This window comes from Drosophila nasuta, chromosome 2R (genome assembly GCF_023558535.2).
Source record: "Drosophila nasuta strain 15112-1781.00 chromosome 2R, ASM2355853v1, whole genome shotgun sequence".
Classification (NCBI taxonomy): Eukaryota; Metazoa; Arthropoda; class Insecta; order Diptera; family Drosophilidae; genus Drosophila; species Drosophila nasuta.
This window is the reverse complement of record NC_083456.1, coordinates 7,906,755-7,927,564: the sequence shown is the minus strand read 5'-3', so window position 1 is coordinate 7,927,564 and position 20,810 is coordinate 7,906,755. Positions and strand designations below refer to the sequence as shown.

The 20,810-nt window shown below is 34.1% G+C and overlaps 1 protein-coding gene and 1 non-coding gene across 4 annotated transcripts in view; one reads left to right on the top strand and one right to left on the bottom strand.

Annotated features, from left to right (window-relative positions):
* LOC132787191 (furin-like protease 1) overlaps positions 1-20,810 on the bottom strand; it is a 161,273-nt gene that overhangs the window by 116,276 nt on the left and 24,187 nt on the right. The gene's annotated exons all lie outside the window — the stretch shown is intronic.
* Trnag-gcc (transfer RNA glycine (anticodon GCC)) lies at positions 998-1,068 on the top strand. Its single transcript has one exon. It is a non-coding gene; the product is annotated as a tRNA-Gly (tRNA).

The window sequence follows — 20,810 nt, the reverse complement described above, 5'->3', positions numbered from 1 at the left end:
TTGACATTATTATGCAGATTTCAACTACAATTTTATATATTTGATTAGATTTTTAGGCCAGGCGGCCACAACCATTTTGTATAATTGCCAAAACCTGTCGGCCGGGCCAGCCATCAATCGGACTAATTAAAAAGTCACATACAAATTAGCCAGCAAACTGTTTTTATGCTCAATGTGGGAGGCTCGTTTCGCCTTCCTTCAGTTGTCTGCATTGTTTTTAATTTTGTGCTCATTTACATTTAAATTAAATTCTTTTGTCTGCATTTATTCCTTAAATTTTTCGCTGTCGTACTTTACTTTCATGTTTCTATTAATTTATTTGCTTGGAATTTAATTACGCTTAATGTTTGTGTTCTTGCATTCTATTTTTTTTTTTGCTGCCATTCTTGTTTCACATTCTCTCTCTCCTTTTGCCTTTGCACTGGCTTCAATCTTTGTCAGTTGGTGCCTCAGTTGCTGTCTCAGTATCTTATTACAATTCTTGCAATTTACGCAATTTATAATACATAGTTAAATTTTTGCTGCTATTGTTTTGCAAGTTGCGTTCATGTTATTTGGTTTGCGAAGTGCCTTTCATCATTATATTTTGTTTTAAATTGCAATTCGATTGAACAAAACAAGTCTCTTGAATCAATAATACTTACGACACATTTCAAGGGAATCAAACGATAATTCAAATCACACAAATACAAATATAATATAAACAATAACAAGTCCACTCATATAAATTCTAGGAATAATGAATAATTAAATTTTATATATATGAGATGTTTTACTTCATGCGAGCTTATCAAATTCGTTATAGTTTCTCTATTGCGGTTTTGTGTGTTGGTCACTGAATTGTCTTATCAACTGAACTTAGCGTCTATTCATACTAGCAAATGCCTTGACTATTGGTAAAAGTTGATTAGACCTGTGTCGACCGGTTTGTCTAAAAATAAACCTATCGATAGATAGCTAATACTTATTCATGCTTCGCGTGGAGATGATCAACAAAGCATCGGTGGTTCAGTGGTAGAATGCTCGCCTGCCACGCGGGCGGCCCGGGTTCGATTCCCGGCCGATGCAAATTAATTTTTTTACTTATTTCTTTTCTTTTACTTTTATTTTCTTTTTATTCTTTCCCTTCTTTTTATTACTTCCTTTACTTTATTTTATTCTTCCATTTCTTTTATTTTTTATTCTTTCATTTCCTATTTTTAGATTTTTCATTTCTTTTATTTTTTTATTCTTCAATTTCTTTTATTTTTATTCTTCCATTTATTTTTTTTATTCTTCCATTTATTTTTTTTATTCTTCCATTTATTTTTTTTATTCTTCCATTTATTTTTTTATTCTTCCATTTATATTTTTATTCTTTCATTTCCTTTATTTTTAGACTCTTTCACATATTTAATTGTTGTATTCTTTTATTTTTTATTATTTTATTTTTTATTTTATTTTTTATTTTATTTTTTATTATTTTATTTTTTATTTTATTTTTTATTATTTTATTTTTTACTATTTTATTTTTTATTATTTTATTTATTACTTTTTTAATAGTTTTTTATTTTTTTATTATTTTATCCTTTTTTTAATTTTGTATTTTTTTATTCTTTATTTCTTTTTATAAATATATTTCCCTTTACTCATTTATTTATTTGATATTTTTTTCAAAAATTTTTTTTTCAATATCTTTAAATACTGAAACCTATTATTTATATTTCACGCATTATTTAATAAAGCATATATTTAGAAAGACTTAAACTAATGAAAATAAATTGCACAAATTGGATTGAGGTCTGGTTTATATTTTATGAACAGGCCCAGCTGACGCACGTCAACACATGAAAAGCGGTCACATCAAAAGTAGTTCAAGAGTTTATTACAGTTTCCAAAATGTGGCCATGGAAGTACTAAACTTTTTGACTAAATGGGTTCTGCTAAATGGTCATAACTAATGAATGGTATGCGTTTAGCTTGCAGATGATAAAAACGGTTTGCAATTTGTTTGCAGCCAAACTGGAAAGCAGTCAAGAATCTGCCACATGAATGCAAATCATACCAACTACTAAAAAGTAGAAAGTCAAGTGGATTTGTTGTTTTTTGCTGTTGCTGATGTCGTGGCTTATCGCTAGCCAGACTCTAATTGCTTTTGCTTCGCTGACTTGTTGTTTTCCTGTCCTTCCTCCCCCCCACAAACATGTTACGCAAAATACCCCAGACAAGCCCCCAGACGAATGTACCTTATACCACTGGACCCCAAACAATGCGAATGAATACAGTGTAGTCCCCAGAGCAATAGCCAGTTATGAATTCCAACGCATGTGTGAATTTTACCCCTATTACTCATTCACAAAAAATTAAAAACCCCAAGCAAAAGGAACTCTCAAGGGTAAAATTAATTTCATGTTGTCAACAATATTTTTGCATACTCCGAAAATACTCCCAAAATGGAGCAAGGGGAAAAGGAAATGGACATGAACCTGACTCCATGTGAGGGGTTGTAACTTTTAATTACAAACCTCTGGTTGAGTTCTGCTCTCTTTCTCTCTGTCCCTCTCTCTTATTCGTTTTTCTGTACGTGTTGTTAATTTGTGTAATCGGTATTTATACCGTTTGTAGTATGTCTGTCTGTTTGTTTGTCTGTGGTCATTATATCATTTAAACTGATAGTTTTATGTTAGTTGTGTCGCTTAGTGCGTTGTGGGTTAAGTGTGTGTTTAAGTGCTTTTAGCGAGTCTCCAAAGGTTTTGTCAAAGTTCAAAGTTCCCAAGCAACAAAAGTTCAACTCACAATGAAAGCAGATACTTTCATATGTGTGTAAGTTTAGGAAATTATCATAGGGAAAGAGGTGAGAGAATTTTCGGTGTCCCTTTTCAAGAATAAACACGCAAAGAATAAGTTTGTAAAGTTTTTGAAAGGTTGCCAACTTGTTTACCTATTAAGATGGATCAATGAAACTTTGATGTCATGAAGGGTTCAAGCGATTCAGGCACTCTGGCCCCTAATGTCATTTAATTCGCGAATTTAAAAACTAAATGAAATAAAATAAAGTTTAAAAGTCGCAACTACTCTAAATCTATGCTAACAACTTCCACTTTTGGGGTGCGGGCAAAAAAAATAGTTGGGAAAAAATGTTTGATTTAGAGTACGGCACAGAATCTATCTTCAGCCTGGCAGCCGACGGCTTTTAAAATTGGCACTGGCCGCGTTTTAATTACGAAACTTTTGTCATGGAACTTGCATATCCTCCGCAGCAGGACACACCAAAAAGGACAGTCCCAGAGGGACAGCGACCAGAAGCACAACGATGACCAAATTTACAGTGCAAGTTGTTTCGGCAGTTTGTCGTCGTATTTATTTAAGCTTCAATGCTTCGATGCTTCTCCATCTCCTTCTCCTTTTCCTTCTCCTTCTCCTGCTTCTTCTTCGCGCGTCAGCACTCACTTTTTTATACGTTTGCACAGCCCCATTTTTCCTGACCCCTTCACCATTCATTTCCTTCTCGTTGAAGTCTACTTTGGCGCTGGGGGCACATCAAACAATCATTAGCATCAAGAGCAGACGAGAAAGTTTTCGCCATTTTCCCTCATACCCTCAAAAAATGGGTTTAGCGTATTTTTGGCATTCGCCAAGGGGTAAGTAAAGTCGAGAAGGAAAAGAGTGTACACTTTACGGAAGAGAAATAAAAATAAAATGACATTAAAAAAGTACACTGAACAGCGACTATAACATACTCAGTGAAATATTTTGTACTTTAAATTTTGTGATGGAAACTGAAAGTTTTTAATCACTTTGATTATCTCTATCTACAATACACCCCTTTACTTTCTCAGCTAGGGTATTCAAGTCCTTCGAAGCTTTTAAAAACTAAACTAAATATATAACTGGATGCAGCTCAAAGACTTTGTGACAATTAATTATTTTTTATTTTATTTTGATTTTTGGACACTTTTAATGAGGCACTCTCAATTAATCTTAAGTCTCATTTGCCAGTTAAAATAAGTTTGTACTAAACTTTTAGCTAACCTCATTTTCCATTCCCATTTGTGTCCAGCTAATCAGTGAGTCGCCAGACAGCTCTGACCTTCATTCTCTAAAAATTTGCACATTTATTTTTAGACGACTCTACAGAACATATAATATATTGTATGTATGTAGATTACTGGAATCTATTGATAACCCTGACAACACCTCCGCCCGCCGCCTGTTTTCTATTGTTTATCACACTAATGACAATTAAATTTGCATTTCTGGATTTTATTGCATTCATTAGCAGCAATTAGATTCGCCATTCGTAATTCAAATAAATGAAATACGGCGCAATAATTTCTCTCTGCTATTTGGACGCATTTCCAATTGTAATTGTTTGCTCTGTGTCTCTGTATGATATGATATCATAGAATGTTTGCACATTCGCAGTACTATAAATAAGTTTATGGTGTTTGCAAAATGCCTGCAACTAATTGTAATTTAATATGCAAATAATTATGCTTGCAATTGCATGTTATTTATTTAAAACAAATTAATTTAATATTTAAATTCAACAGTTTATTGGTCAAATCACACGAAACTAAAAGTGCGAGGTAATTTAAAATATTCATTTTTCTAATGCCAACTGCCGAAAATGTCGACAAATTTCATGAGTATCATGCTAATTTAATAGCAATTTAAATGCTAACAATTGCTTTATTACATATAATTGCCCCCAAATTAGTTGATAATAATACGAAAACATTTTACAAAGGCTGCCTAAAATAAGTTTGCAACATTCTTTTGACAATCCCTTTCTGTATCCTTTTCCTTTTCAATTGCAGGACACTTTACAGAAAGGGCAACAGGCCCATCTTTCAGGCAATTTAACAAAACGAAACCTAAACCAAAATGAAAACCCCGCCTTTTCATAAATCCTTATGAGCATTAATAATCATTAGTTCATACATATCACTCGCTTGTATTTTCCTTCTCTCCACATACATATGAACACGGACATGTGCTCAAAAATAAAAATTAAAAAGAACGACCAAAAAAAGAAGAAAATTGTCCCAAATGTTATTTCTCTCTTTGTTTGTCCGTTTGCCTTTGGCTTGTGCCATTTTACAATTTGTCAAATTCACTCAACTGTATGACCAAAACTCTCCGACTCCGCCCACAAACGCACATAAGTAAAAGGGAAGCAGCTGAAATATGAAGCCGAAAACAGAAACAGAATCCGAAACAGAAACAGAAAAGCCCAAGATGAAGGCTAAGGCTTAAACCTAGTCCAGATCCAGATCCCCGACTAGAGCTTCAGTTACAAGAGCCGTCACCCAAATAAACACAAAAAGTAAACATGAAATTGCACATTTTTTACATTTCGCACATCATTTTTGTTATTTTTCTGTGTTTCCCAATACCCTACAATCCATTCAAATGATGGAGCATGATGAGCTTTAACTTTTAAGTTATTAGATATGCAATAATCATCCTTTTTTTTTAATCTATTTAAGAACTGCTAAGCTTAGGGTATCTACTAGATGAGTACACTTCTTACTTCATACATAAATACATTCCTAGCTAGCACTAAACAACAAAATTAGGGTCATTTTTGAGGCTGTTTTCGAAGTGTGGGGTGTGTGTGAAATATGCGTATTGTGGCTTCCTATTGCTCTCGCTTTTTTTTCTGTTTGGGGGTCGCTTTGCTTGTTGTTCTTAACCCTTATCAAATACATTTTTTTGCTCAACTGATTACAATATTATTTTACGTTTTTGCCCGAGTCTGAGTGTGATTTATGTTTATGAGTGTGTATGTGTGTGTGTGTGTCGAGCTTTAATCTTAGCTATTTCTGCTTCTGTTCTATCATCATGTGTGAATTTATTCTATTGCTTTTTTTGTCACGATTTGCAATCTATCGTCGTATATTCATTTTTTGAAAATTTGCATAAGAATTTGTTTGTCATTTTTTAATTTTTTTACGAAGCATAAAATACAAAATAAATTCCCATTTAAATACAATTTGAATGCATCTCCTTTTCTTTTTTATTGAATTTGCCTTTCTTTTGTGTGTGTGTCAAGCAAATGCTCGACAAACATTTCCTTTTGGCTCGTGGTTTATCTGCTACTCCAAAATCACGAGTGCACTTATTTATGTCAAACTTAAAGCAAAAGTATTTTGCTTTCTCGTGGAGCACCTGGCGCAAAAGGATTTCTCCAACTCGTTCAACTCGACAGTTTTGCCCGCCAACTCCCACCACTCGGTTCGTTTGGTTAATTAATACCAAACCCAAAAGAAAAGGAGGATAAAACAAGCGAGATTCACGAACATTCACATTCACATTCACGTATATCAATGCACTTTGCTGTGAACTTGCAATTGAACTGGTTAAAACTTTTAAGTTGCACTTTATCTTTATCTTTGCATAGGCTGCGCTCTGATTTACAGTCTGCAATTTGTAGAACGCAATTATAAAGCACAACTGAAGTCTTAAATTGCTTTTGAATCTATAAAAAAGTAGACTTTATTTTTATCTATATTATATTCCTACAATTTATAAGCAAGCTTCCAAGTCCAACTTATTATTGTCAAAGATTTCAATATTATTCTTTTTATTATTTAATCAATAAAAAACTAGACTCATTCCAGTTTCATTAATCAATCCTCTCTCAGAAAAAAATCATTTTCTGATTTATTATTATTATATTTATATTCTATTTCAATCAATAAAATAACTAGACTTTTTACAATGTTTTTTATATTTTCTATTTGAAAATGTGATCTTTAAGCTATTTTATGGCATATTTATGCCTACAATTGAATTTTATTATACAATCTCGCTCTCATTTGTCTGACAAACGATTTTAAAAATAAGTTTCCCATATTTCTATGGTGCAATATTCTGTCTGGATGTACTTCAACACTGCGTGCTCATTACAAACTAATTTCAAGTGTTAATCTATATGTTTATTGTGCATAACCTACTAAATGCAGGCTGCTAATTGAGAGAAGCTACCATAAATGTCACATGATAATGATTCTATTGAATTTGCTATCCCCCAGGCCACTAACCCAGCGCCTTCACCAAAACACAAACACAAACAACAACAGAAACTCTGAAATCATAAGAATAAACAAACATTTCAATACGGAATGCAAACACGTACAACGTACACAACGCAACTCAACGCATTACGTATAAAGTTCACCCTATCCCAATGGAAATCCCAAGAAATACAGCAACAACATGAACAGCGGAGAGCATGAACAATAAAAAAAAACGTAAAGTAAATAAATGCACAAAAGAAAATTACCGCTTTCCATTTGTGGGACAGGCAGCATTTAAAAATCTCACAATCAGTGCAACAATTTAATAAATAACGCAAGCCATGTCCAGACAGTAAGAGAGTGAGACAGAGACAGAGAAGGAGAGAGTGAGAGAGAACAGAGAAATTACTGTCTGTCTGTCTATTAAGGGCGTGGGAGGTACGAACAGTTGCTGAGGCTGAATCTGAATCTGAATCCGAAGCTGAGGCTGCTACTGAAAATGACAAGTCTATGTACACAGTGTTGGCATGTGATCAACATTAATGTTGCATGGAAAGGAAGGGCATGTCATTGCGTTGCATACACACAAAGTGCAGGCAATTGCCACAACAGTTGGGCCAGGCATATGAATGAGTTTGTAGCCCAGCAGCACTTCCCGACTCATGTGCAACAGCTGAGAAGCCAATGACTTTAAAGCTAAAAGTAATTAGAAATAATAATTCTATACATAAAGTAAAACTAACATACGAACTGTCACAGACAATATTATTAGATAGAATATCAAATATATATCACAAAAAGAATTAATAAGGCAAATAAAATCATAATATTATACAAGTAAATAAATAAATAATATACTAATCTATTCAGATATAATACAAATTATTTAAAGCATTATCACTACAACTACACATAACAAGTACGAATTAATAATAAACTGAACAACAAATATGTAATTATCACAAAAAATAAGAAGAATAAGAATTATTAATCACATAAAGAACACCCAAAATCGATAAATAATATTATAAAAATAAATAAATAAAATTATATTGACCAATTGATATATAATTCGGAAAATTAGAATAAGAATTATCAAAACAAGGATTCATGACAGAACTACGAATTATTAATTCTAACAAAAAATAATAATAAATAAAAAAACTAATATGCAATGTTATTCTAATCAAACGACGAATAGTATAAATTGGCGTAAAAATTGGCACACAAAAATAAGAATTACTAACAAATATATTTAGAAAACAAAAAATATAAACAATAAAGCAAATAATTATTATACAGATCGTATAAGAAATAATCAAAATGACCTTAAGAATTATCACACCAAATATTTATAATATGAACTGGAACTAATCATAATCATAATAAAACTTAATATTATTATGATTAATGAATGTAATTAAAAAACCTAAAATATTTGGAGTCGTGAGAACTATTAAAAAGATCGATCTTCCTCCCTTTTTCACTTCCGTTTGGTATATATGTAGTATACCTTAGAATAATGTCGAACTTACTATATGAAGTGCCTTGAAGTCATAGCTGACATTTGATTTTATGCGCCTTTGAGTTGCATCGCAGCGGCAATCATTGAAATCACAGATAGCTCACTGCAGGGCTTATGAGAGATACAAGCGCACACATGGATATATTTGATGACTATATAGTATGTGTGCAGAGACATAAACACTAGCATCCACACTCGCACAGGCAAGGATGTTGGGCAAACAGCTGCAGCCAGCGTCAACGTTGCAACCACAGCAACAGGAGCACCAGCAGCATCAACAGCAGCATCAACAACGGCAGCAACAGCATCATTATCATCAGCTGCAACAGCAGTTGCAACATGAGCTGCATGCCCCCATCACTAGCAACATGATTACAAACATGCGCTTGGCATTGTGGCTGAGGCTATGCACCCAATAGCTGATACTCTCCCCCTCCATTCCAGTGTCCCTTCCCCTGGCGTCACTGCGACGCCACAGCTCCGCCACTTGTCCGACTGACATTAATAAATCGCTTTTATAGCATCAACTCAGACTCTTGTCGGTGTCTGCGAGCCGAGTAAACTGCAGCTTCAACTGGCAATAATACTCTCTCTCTCTCTCTATCTCTCTCGTACTATCTGTGTGTGTCTAGGGGAATGTGCGCATGTGTATGTGTGTGTATGTGTTTGTATTTGTTGTTGTCACTTGTTTGTTCCTAAGGCCGAGCTCCGCTCGGACTATGCTTTATTAATTCCACATCATTGCTGACGCTTGAACGCACAGTTCAATGAGTTCATCTCCCTCTTCCTCTCTCTCTCTCTCTCTCTTCGACACTCTTCCGCCTTTTCTCAACGTGTCTGCTCTACTATCTTCCTCTGTCTCGCTCTCTTGTATATTTTGCTGGTGTGACCCATAAAAAAACACACACACGAATGCTGCAACCGTTTCTTTGTTTACACTCACACCCACACACACATAAACAAAAGAGGTTTCTTTTTTTGGGGAGGGGTCCGTCGTAATCGCAGCAAATGTCAAATTTAAAAGTGATGACAGCACAACGGCAAATGATCATGATCTTCAGTTAATGCCCGACACGAGAGATGAAGACATTATGGATTAGGTTGCGTTCAGGGTGGCCTAGCATATGATTTTAAAATAAGAATGAGATTATGAAACTTAGCAACAGCTCCGGCTATCGAACCATTAGAGTGTAATTATATTCCATATAGAAATTGTCGAGAACACGCAATCTGACAACGATATAATGACTGCTTCAGTGGAAACTATTTAATGTCTCTTATATAGCTAGGAATGTCAAATGCAATTATCAAATGACATGAGTGAATTTAGATGAATTAATCGGAAACACGATACTTATAAAGTAATTAAATCAAATAAAACGAAAACAGTTCCATAAAAATATATACGTCAGAAACTTAAACAAAACATATATCAAATAATGCACTAAAAAGAATAAAAAAAAATATTAATCTAAAATAATAAATTAAACTATAAAGAATCTCAACGAAACTAACGAGTCAAAGATTTGAAAAAATACAGATGTACTCACAAATTCTAAATAAAATCAAAAAAATAAATAAAACTATAGAAGTTGAACAAAAAAATAAAACAAAAATAAAAAGAAAGTAAACAAATTAATATCTAATTATACGTATGTATTATCGAATCAGATCTTAGTATTAAAATGAACATATTTTTAATAAACAAGATCTTTTTAGTGATGTTAAGAAAAACTGATTTTCGAAATATTAACAAGTATCACAAATCAATATATATTTTATACCATTCGAATAATCACAATACGTTTGTGTGAAATTTATTTATGTGCATTTAGAAAGGTTAACTAAGAGCAACCAGTATTTTTTGCTGTTTGCAAAACTCAGCCATAATTTAGAAATAATATCTAAACATTCCGTAGAATACGAATACGAATTTGCAAACTCACATTCGAGTTTTATTTCCAATGCAAATCGAATATTCAATTAATAAGATTAAATTTTATCTCTGCCCGATAGTGCAAACAAACCACACGATGTCATCTATCAAATAACTTCTACACGCTTATTAACATTTTATTATAATGATATGCAAATGGCATGCAACAGTCACATGCTCACTGCTTAGCCATGCTGAGCCACAACCTCAAGCTGACAAAATGCACAACACGATGATGACAACGATGATGATGATGATGATCACACAAGGCCGACCTCTCGAAGACACACTTGGGAGTTTTTGGTTTTCATTAATCTGTGAGGCGACGCCGCAATGTGGAATATATTAAATTTGTGAACTCGCATTAACATTTAAATTTGTTTTCAATTTTGTCAACCAGGAATGATTATGCAGATACTAGATAGGGAGATGGCGCAACAGCATTCGACTCGTTTCAACTAAATTTGTCACCTCTAGAGACAACAAACCCATCCATGTTTCAATGTTTCCATGTTTATTATGTAAATTGGCCAAATGCTGTCAGTTCAACAGCCACCGTTTTCTTCTTCTCATCAATCTGTTGTTAACAAATTGTCAATAGACAAAGTTATTATTGTTTTGGTAGTTGGCGCCTAAACTGCGCTCAGAAGTTTTGATTGTCAAATATTATTTATATAGTATGTATAGAATTTGCTGCCTCTAAATGGGTTTATTCACACTCGAAGCGATTTCGGGAATTGCTTCTCATTATAGTATTAAAAAGGGCAGTTGCAGCGATTTCACATTCCATTTGGTCGACAGCTGGTGCCAATTTCCAGCACAGCTGACTCACCGCATTTTTGTTGTTGAGTTGTTGAGGGGTTTTTTGTTTTCACACGTTTTTTGTTTGAAGAAGAATTGAAATTCGAACATCGCACTTATGTTAATGAAACGAACCGAATGACACACAAATATGCAAACAAACAAATACGAATGTGAAGACAATTGACGAGTTCGGTTCTCGCTTTTGAAACTGTGTCAAGTTCATTTTGCAATTTTCTTTCTTTCTGACGTGTAGCCTTATCCAAATTCAAACAAGAAACCCAACATTTCTCTACCTCGCTGAACGTTTGAGAATATTTTAACATTGAGCACATGTGTTGCATTTTTAATAGGAGGAAGCAATACTCGACAATCGAATTATAAAATACAAACACAATCTCTTCTGTGCAAGTTCTTCAAAATATTCTAAATTTTACAGGGTAACGCCGAGTCGTTGACACTCGCTTAAAGTAATTGTATTTGTTTTTATTAATCAGAACAAACAACAAATTTCGTTATTTATTCAACTTGCAGTCAACGAAATTGTCATATTTGCACAATTCTTTTGCTCTTCACGTATTTGTGACGAAAATAAAAATATCACTATTTATTTGCTCAAACGGTTGAGGGGGCGTGTGTACCCCTTGGTCCACAAAATAAAAATAAGAATGTGCTTTTAGACTTACGCATTGACAAATTGTGAATGAAGCAGAATCAACAGAACAGCGTACGTACCTGCAAATACACAATGAAAACAAATTTAGTAAATAAATTGTAATTGTTTAACAAATATTTATTTTGAATGGGTTCAGCAGAAAGAGAGGTTGAATATAATTTGAGTGCCTAAGTGATGATAATTGAAATGGAAATATAACATATGAATTCAATTCATATTGTTCGGTATTCTTCTTTTTCTGATTTAGCATTTCGTATTATTTCTAAATAAATAACTTTAATGCCATTTACAGTCACACATTTCAAAGCAAGCAATGTGTTAGTCTCATTTAAAGCTTAAGCGCTTTTACTGGTAACTGAAATGGGAATACAAAATCTACAAATAATTTTTCCAAAAAAATTAATAAATGTAATCCAAGCTACAATTCTACATATCAAAGCAAACAAAGCTGCAAACTAGATTTAGTTCCTTTTTCTTCTATTTAATAGATCAGAGTTGTAAAAGAGATTATAATTGAAAAAAAATATAATACAAATTTTAATTCACATTCTTTGGTCATACCGATTTGCAATATTTCTAGTTAAGTAAATTAAATTCTCTTAACAAAGAAACATTTCTATGCTATGCATATTTGAGACTTATTTAAAGTTATAGAAGCAATGATAATTGAAATGGAAATATAAAATATTCATTAAATTTATATATCCAAATAATTTAATTTAATGCTCTGAATAATCAAAAAATTTATGGCAGCCGAATTTGAGTAGTATTTAACTATTTATTCTCCAATTTTAATAGTCAAAGGCGTAGAGGAAATAAAAATTGAAATAATAGCAATAGAATAGATTGAAATTTTATCTCACATTACTTAGATACAGCGATTTGCAATATTTCTAAATAAAGCATAATTCATATAACAATCAAACATTTCATGTCGTGTATAGTTGAGTAAATAGAAAATATACATTTAATTCATTACTAAAATATAAATTTAATTTATATTTTAAAACAAGGAAATGTAATTCTCTAATTAATCTAATATGGCATGGCATTTTATTATTATTTTTCCATTTTAGATGATTATTGAAATGGAATTCCAAAATATTCATTTAATTCATATTTCTAATTAAGTAAATGTTATTCCCTGAATAATCAACAATTTGATGGTATTTTATTATTATTTTCCCATTTTAATTATCCGATTTAAATAAGAAATGATAATTGAAATGGAAGTATTTCAGGGAATAGAATAAAATAAAATCCCCAAATAAATAAATTTAATTCTCTTAACAATCACACATTTCAAAACAATCAAATTCTCAATCAAAGTTATAGAAAAGATAATTATGGAAATGCAATTACAAAATATTCAATGAATTCATATTTCTTAATGAGTACATTTAATTTTCTTTATACATTTTATAGCAAGCAAAATCAAGTAATTGTTTAAAGTTTTAGCACCTTATTCTCTCAGTTAATTAGCATGAGTTCTAATTTACTTTCTGCTTTCCACGTTCGCTATTGATCAGGAATAGAAAACGCAATTAACGATTGCACAATAGACCCAGAAATTTTCAGGTAATTACAAAATCGGAAAATGCGATTTAAAGTCAAATGCTCAAAACTAATCAGCAAGTTCTGCAGCAACTGCATTGTTGTGGTGATGGCAAATCCAAGAGGTGTTGGATTTGCTGTACGCTGAGCTAACGCAAAAATCAATTAAAATGGCCAAAAAGGTGCTAGTTGGCAGCTGGCATCTGGCTGCGTGGCAAGTTGGTTGGCTGGTTAGCTGGTTGTGGCAAGTGACACAGCCACTGCCTGCAATTGGCAGCCGACAAACGTGAGGCAATAAGCTTAGTGCAACAGCAGCATGAAATTGTTGAAAGGCCACTGCAGCAACAGCAGCAAGAGCAGACGAGAGTGCGATGAAGGGCAAGGCTCACAATTTGTGAATGTGCAGACTGTGGCAGTCTGTTGCAATGTCATGGATGTGTTGATGCCGCACGTGCGTCAATGCAACTGACCAGACATCAACTTAGTGCAAGTACGAATATAAACACAAAGAAAAGGCAGCAGCAGCAGCATCAGCAGCGCCATTAAAACGTTGCAACAACATTTCGCGCGCAACAGTGGCAACAGTTATTAGTGCCACATGTTGCAGATGCCGCTGTTGTTGATGTTGCCGTTGCCGTTGCGCATTGTTGCCTTAAATAGCAGCTCGCAGTCAACACAGTCTGCATGCTGTAAGCCGAAACATAACTGTAAAGAACCCAAGCAACAATTAAGGATTGCTGTTGCACATGCCACAACAAGTACACTGCGAACAATTTCAAGTAAGATAGGAAATTTTTATTTTACAGATGACAATTAGTCAAAGCATGATTTATTGCTCATTATTTTAAAGCAATAAAAAAAATAATTTAAAATATTTAAAATTTTCCATCAATGTTTTTTTTGCAGTGCAACATCAAAAAGTGTCAATACACAAAGGGGCAAACCTTTTTTAAACGCTGCCAAACTGTTTTTAATTACCCATAAATGTAGCACTTGCCTTTTGAGCATGTTCAGCTTAATAACACATAAAACGTTCAACACCATAAAACCAAAAAAAATACAACGAGAATAAAAAGTGTATCTTATGCAAAGGCATTTGATTTTAGTTGATTCTGCAGCACATTATGTTGTCGAGCAATGAAAAATCACTTAATTAAGCTTCTGAAGTGACGAGTGAAACGTAAATCTTCACATTTAGTGAGCTGTCAAATCGCACAGGGTTGATATGATAATTTCATGACATTGCCTTAAAGCCAAATTAAATTGCTGATGTGGCACTTGGAATATATGTTTTAAATACCACCAGAGAGAGAAAGAGACAGAGAGAGCCCGCATAACACACACATTTCGCATACATTGTGCAATTAAGTAAATACTCGTACTTTAAAAGCAACCTTGCTCTGCCTACTAAAAAAAAGTTAGAAACTAAGTACTTAAAATACGGGCGTTAACAAAAAACAAAACAAAAAAAAGGAAAGGGAAAGAGAAAAAAGCTGGCTAAAAACAAACCCGCAATGTAAACTGGGAAGGGCTGTTGTCCAACAAAGGCGCTTGGCCCAGTCTAAAACCTAGCCGAGTTACGCTCTACTAATTCTCAGTTTAATTATTTTCAATTTTGCACAAAGTAACCGCGACAGCGACAGCGACAACAGCAACAACAACAGCAAAAGCAACAGCAACGTCAACAAACATGCACTTGACAAGTAGAGAAGCAAATGTGCAATTCAAGTGCAGGCAAACACGGCTACGTGACGACGTCAATGGAAGAGACAGAGAGACAGAGAGAGAGAGAACGAGAATGAGCAAAAGAGAAGGCAAATTGCATGAAATTACTAATTACGCTTTAAGTAATCACATGCAGGCTAAATAATAATAGAGTAGTTGAGTAAATGCGGCAGGAAATAATAACAGTAGCTAAAATACGGAAAACTCAATTAAATAATATGTGCGGCTGTGCATGTGTATTAGTGAGCTTTTGAAAGCTCTAGGTCCCACGTACCAAGCGCATAGGTGTGATCTTTACGTGTGAAAGCTCAAGATATTTTTAATGAAGGAATTCATAGTTGTGCCTAGTATTGTAAACTAGGTTCAAATTTCCCTAGATTGATTTATATATATGTTACTTAAAATAACATTAATGTGCATAACTTAGCTTTTATGCTTTATTAGTATACAATGTTATATTTAAAACTTTTATTAAGCTTTAGCTGCCCTTTGAATAAGTTCTATATTCGTTTGTAAATAAATATGTTTTATTGATGATGATTATTCGTAATACAAATAATTATATAGGTAAGACAATTTCAGTCTAAAATTATATTTATGACATTGTTAGTCTAATGATAACTTCAACTATCAGGACAATAAACGCTCACCGCCTGCAACATATGTGTTTTACAGGTCGACCCAACTATGCTGTTCTGGGCGTGTGGGGCGAGTGTGGCATGTGGCACATAGACTGTTGCAGTAACAATCCAATTAGGTTTCACTGCAATGTACGCGACATTTACAAGAGGGCGCCATCAGGTGTGCGCCACACACACACACACTCAAACGAACAACAATTTGTCTGTGTGTGGCATATCGTATGTAAGCGGCGCAATAAAAACAATTTATGTAATTGTATTTGCTTTGCAACTTAAATTAATTAAAAGCAGACAAGAGAAATGACCGAAAAACAATACGAGAAAAACCTACCGATAATAATAATAATAACATTTAATAATAATAAATAGAAAACGCTCATAAAATGAAGAGCTGGCAAGTGGTACAACTAGCCAATTAGCTGACAATTATCAATTCGTGTTAAATAATTAATAATGTTTAATAAACTTTACTATGGCTCTATGGCAACATCACCTCGCAAACTGCAGTCTTATCAATTGGATTTTTTGTTGTGCGTGGTGTGGTGTAGTGAGGAATCGATATAATCTTATCTTATCGCTGCCAATGGCAACACAACATGTGCAATCAATTGAACAACAATGTACCTGACAGCGGCTGACTGAATGTTCTGATGGCGATGATGACGATGATGACTCAGTGACGCAGACACACATAATTTCAGTTGGCGTGTCAGAAGACGCCGACAGGAACCACTTGGAAACCACTCGAGACATGCTAGACTATAACCATTGAATGGGAGGTAGGTTCGCTGTGGTTGGGTGTTTTCTTCCAAATCAACCCCTTGGTAGACATCAAGTTAATTAAGCATATGCGGGTGTGGTCAGAAGAGGGAGGTTGAGGGGAGCCGACAGGTTGTTTCACTTAGCGGCAAGTGCAACTCATAAAAATCCGTTTGTTAAAAGTCGCCCTCGAAATGACAATGAATATAATGAAAATGCCAAAGAAACAACAATGGCAACAACAGCCAGCTAGCAAACACGCCAGACACGTAAGCATCATTAATCAAATGTCCAGACAAGTGTAAAGTATAAACAGGCGCACGGCAACTCCTAGCGAAAAGGACCGCGACAGAGAGAGAGAGAGAGAGAGAGAGAGACCCTCGGCTGAGAATGAAGTGCCACCTCGCAAAGAACTGCCCAGGTGGATTGTTGTTGTTGCACACGCAGTTTAAACGCTCAACTGCTGGGCTGGGCTGGGATGTGGCGCCTAGGCAAGGAAACACGTACAATCTTGAAGTGGTTTGTGCCCCTAAGCTGCTCCATGGCCCACTCGACAAGCACTTGAGGCAACCACCTTTGCCTGTTGACAATAAACATTGCGATTGCCGTGAGACGTCTCCGCACACACACACAGAGGACATTCACAGGACACGCAGAGCGCGGACTCGCCCTCTCTCTCTCTCTCTCTCTCCATCTATCTCTCTTTAATTTTCGCTCTCGTTCTTAGACTCTCTCGTGTATGGTCCAAATCTAATATTAAGCGTCTGAAGTAACCGCATTGTTGACATGGATGACAGTGCTGACATTTTAGTTCCCAGGTGTGATTAATTTCAACCATTGTTGGCAAACGCCGCCACATGCTGTTTGCTTCTACGTTTAACGTTTTCTGCTCTGCTTTTTTTTCTGTCATCTTTTGGTTTGCCACAGCAAATTGGTAATGGAATTTGTGGAGTGACTATGCACTAAAACACATGTGCTCGATTGTGATGGGAAATTAAAGTGTAGTTTAAATATACTTGAAAGACAGCAAAACCTAAATTAGATTTCGAATGAGTAAACCAATTTCTATTTAAACTAAATTCTGACCAAGAGCTGACAAATCAAAGAACTTCAAACCACAATTTTTCCTTGAGCTGCATTTGATTTCCTAAATTTAATTATCAATCAACAAAATTGAGCTGATTAAGCTGAACATTTAAAAGAAAGAATTAATTTGTATTTTCTAGGTAAATCTTTTCGAACGAAGTACGCCAAAATAAATATTTAAATGAATCAGAATTCGTTTTAAACTAAACGGCAACAACGATCTATGAAACTAAAAGAAAAACACTTGGAAAATGATTCATTATTTCTTTGAGTTGCATTTAATTTGCTTCATTTTTATTTAATTGTCAATCAACAAAATTGATTTAATTTCAGCTTATTAAACTTTTTTGCCTAAAATAAAATGAAATAATTAATTTTTGTTTTCTATTTAAATCTCTTTGAGTTGACGCCAAGATACCCCTAAAAAAGAATTTGAATGAGTAAGGATTTGAACCAATTAATTTTTAAACTTAACTGTGACCAACAGCTGGCAAATCAAAAAACCTCAAAGAAAATTAATTTAAATTAAAATTTCCTTACCAATCAACAGACTTTTGAAAGATTTCAAACTCTCAGCTTAAAAAAATGAACGATTTTATCGCATCTGATTATAAAAAAGCATTCCATATTTGGACGCACCAAAATAAAACGCAAAAGAAAACAAACAACAAGTGGCGCCCATTAAAACTGATAGGCACAAGTGTTAGATCAACAATGAAACTCCATTGAAAAACGCAACAAACGAAAATGTTTTTAAATATCTTATTGTGTATACACATAGACAATGAAATCTATCTGTGATGTGTGGTTTATATGCAACTATTTACGGGGCAACAATCATGTCAAGGTTTCACAGACAGAGAGAAGGAGAAAGAGAGAGGGATCCAACGAATTGGTCGAAATGAATTTTGATTCACTTATCGAGTTTGAGTTCCATTCGTGTTTACACTGATAAGCAAGGCCTTCGCTTATCACTCAGAGACCCACCACATTGGGTAATTAATTCAATATTAGATAAGCAATGCTTCACTTTTCTCTCACACTCTCTTCAAATATTATATCATGTATGTGCATCTCTCTTTCAATTCTACCTGAAATGTTCAACAACGATTTAATATTATAAATAATGAATGAACGTAGTTTCAATCAAAAGAAATATGAAATGCAACTTAACGAGTCAAGTGCAATTGCTGCACCTGCTGTCTGTGCATTTGTTGCGCGTAGTGAAGATAAAAATGAAAAGTCCATTTCGTTGAAAGCAGGCAACAAAAACAACAAATAAAAAAGAATACGAGATTTTGTGTAATAAGTGGAGGAAATGCGTCGAGTGCAACCAAAAAAAGATTAAAGTGCTCGTGCCAGTGCTGAGGAAAATTTAATTTCATAAATGCACTCGCACGTTGGGCGCCACTTTACAATTTCCTACATTTCCTACAGCACGCAGCAGCAGCAAGTAATAAAAATGTTTTGCTCCACTCAAATTAATAAGCTTTCAGCATTGGGCGGCAACTTACGTTGAGTTGAGTTGAGTTGAGTTCAATAAAATCAAAGAGATTTTCACACAATTTGCTTTATTCGAGTATTGCTTTAAAAACAATTGAAGCATGTTTCCAGGCGCCTCATGCTAATGCCCAATAACCAGATCCACATCCAGATCCATATCCATAAAACTTTCACTCGACAAAAAAACAAGAACACAATGCAGAACAAAAAAAATCAAAAAGAAAATGCTGCTCATTACGCACGTCAGAATCCAATTTGTTGTCACATTTTGACGACCATAAAAACGACGAAATGAAACGCACAACTCGAAGAAATCAGAGCTCGTCGTGGGACACGCAATTTCAAAGATTAAATCCCGCACATTACATCAAATAGCTGGGGCTATCCTTATCCTTTTTATTATACCCAAACTGATGCTACTTCTTTTTTCTTTCATTCCTTCTTCTTTTTCAGCTGAGGATATCCTCTGACCAGTTCATCTTTATCACATAACAAAATAACATGAGCTGACTTTGGTGTTGTTGTTGGCATGCCAAAAACTTTCGACATAATAATAAAAATTTCATGCCTTGCAAGGCGAAGTAACATCGAGAACAACCTCACCACTCAACCGCCCACTAAACGACGCAGGCGAAGAAATTGGGGGGAAAGAAGCAGTTGATAACATATATGTATATATAATATTAAAGCTGCTTAAATTCATGATAACATTATATAATATGAACTGACAATGTCAATACCAGCGGCTGCCATCTCATAAGTAAACCTTGTTGCAACCACAACAATGGTAACATCAAGTAACCGCTGAAGACAAACCAAACAATAATAACAACAATATATAATAAGCGTGTGCCAGATGATGTGCGAAATGTTGCCAAAATAACAATGAAATTCGCATACTCTAACCCCAAAATGACAAAAAAACAAAATAAGTAAAAAAGCTACACTCGAGTGGACTCGACTCTGAGATACCCGCTACTCATTTTAAATAAAAGCAAAATATTGCGGTATTATTCTTAAAATATACCAAATATACCTCAAAAATACTAAATATGTACCAAATAGTATATTTGGTATATTGATATAGTATTAAATTAAGTAATAAAACTACATCCGAGTGTGTTCGAATCTGAGATACCCGCTACCCATTTCTAATAAAAGCTAAACATACCAGATTAATATATTGCAAAAATACTAAACATATACCAAATGGTATATTCGCTAGATAATTAAGAAATTCTTTTGTATGGGCAAAAACAGTCTTAGTTCTTTTGGATTACAATTTGCTTTATTTTGCAATCTATGGCATATTTAGAATGTAGTACTATCGATATACCATAAATACCCGTCGTTCAGTATATTTTCGGTATATTACTTTAGTATGTTTTAATAACTATCCCACACTGTTTTGCTTGTATTCAAAATAGGTAGCAGGTATGTCATAGTCGAGCACACTCGACTGTAGCTTTCTCACTTATTTTACTTTGTTTTGGTAAACGGTTTGAGAGTCACGCGTACTTTTTGTGTTCGACAAAATGATAAACAAAATTCCGCGAATATTCCCAAAAATATTGTGAATCAGTCAATTGAGCTTGTCAGG